The sequence below is a fragment of the Bison bison genome, unplaced genomic scaffold (genome assembly GCF_000754665.1).
Source record: "Bison bison bison isolate TAMUID 2011002044 unplaced genomic scaffold, Bison_UMD1.0 scf7180017864369, whole genome shotgun sequence".
In the NCBI taxonomy this organism is placed as follows: Eukaryota; Metazoa; Chordata; class Mammalia; order Artiodactyla; family Bovidae; genus Bison; species Bison bison.
This window is the reverse complement of record NW_011494941.1, coordinates 4,818,604-4,820,164: the sequence shown is the minus strand read 5'-3', so window position 1 is coordinate 4,820,164 and position 1,561 is coordinate 4,818,604.

Here is a 1,561-nt window from a genome sequence, read left to right as displayed (position 1 = left end):
TTGGAGCCCCCCAAAATAAAGTCTGTCACTGTTTCCACTGTTTCCCCATCTATTTGCCATGAAGTGATGGGACCGGATGCATGATCTTAGTTTTATGAATGTTGAGCTTTAAGCCAACTTTTTCATTCTCTTTCACTTTCATTAAGAGGCTCTTTAGTTCCTCTTCACTTTCTGCCATAAGGGTGGTGTCATCTGCATATCTGAGGTTATTGATATTTCTCCCGGCAGTCTAGATTCCAGCTTGTGCCTCATCCAGCCCAGTGTTTAGGTCTTTAGCTCTTGGTATTAATAGATGTACATCCCACATTTTAAAGCAAGGTTTCTGTATGTGAGCTATGACCCATAGGACTCAGAAGGATGACTGCTGATGTCTCCTAGATATCTAGAACAGGTGCTAGCAAATTAAAGCCCCTTAATCTGTTTTCATAAATGAAATTTTATTGGCACACAGCCACCCCATCATTTACATATTGCCAATGGTTGCTTTTGTGCCACCATGACAGAGTTGAGTGATTGTAGCAGAGAATGTATGGCCCAGAAAGCTCACCCACAATTTCCTATCTGGCTATTGTTTCCATGACAGATTACCAATAATATAATGGCTTAAAACAACACTGATTTATTATTTTACAGTTTTGGAAGCCAGAAGACTCACAGGGTCTCACTGGGCTATAATCAAAGTGTTGGTAAGGCTAATGTTCTCCTCTGGCAGCTCTAGGGGAAAATCTGTTTCCTTTCCTTTTCCAGCTTCTAGAGGCTACTTGCATTCCTTGGGTCATGGCCCCCCTTTCCATCTTCAAAGCCAGCAATGTTGCATCTCTCTATGCCTTTCTTCAATAGTCATATAGCCCTCTGACCACTGCTGGGAAAACTTTTCTGATTTTAAGTATACATATGATTAGATAAGGTTCTAGACTACTCAGATATGTGTGTGTGTGTGTGTGTGTGTGCATGCACACATGCACGCTCAGTTGCTCAGTTGTGTCCAACTCCTTGAGACTGCATGAACTGTAGCCTGCCAGGCTCCTCTGCCCACGGGATTCTCCAGGCAAGAATACTAGAGCAGGTTGCCGTTTCCTCCTCCAGGGGATCTTCCCAACCCAGGGATCAAACCCACATCTCCTGGATTGTCAGATGCATTCTTTACCACTGAGCCACCATGGAAGCCCAGACTACTTAGATAGTCCCAGAATAAGTTCCTTCTCTCAAGATCCTTAACTTAATTAGATCACTGGCATCCCTTCTACCATGTAGGGTAACATATTAATAGATTCTGAGGATTAAGACATAGACATATTTGTGGACCATTATTCTGCCTAGCATACTAGCCTTTTACAGAAAAAAATTTTCTGACTCCTGATCAGAACCAAAACGTTGAGGAATTTCTAGTTGGAATCTAATGTAATCTAATAGGTATGTGGCCAAAGTATTAGAGTTTCAGCTTCAACATCAGTCCTTCAAATGAACACCCAGGACTGATCTCCTTTAGGATGGACTGGTTGGATCCTCTTGCTGTCCAAGGGACTCCCAAGAGTCTTCTCTAACACCACAGTTCAAAAGC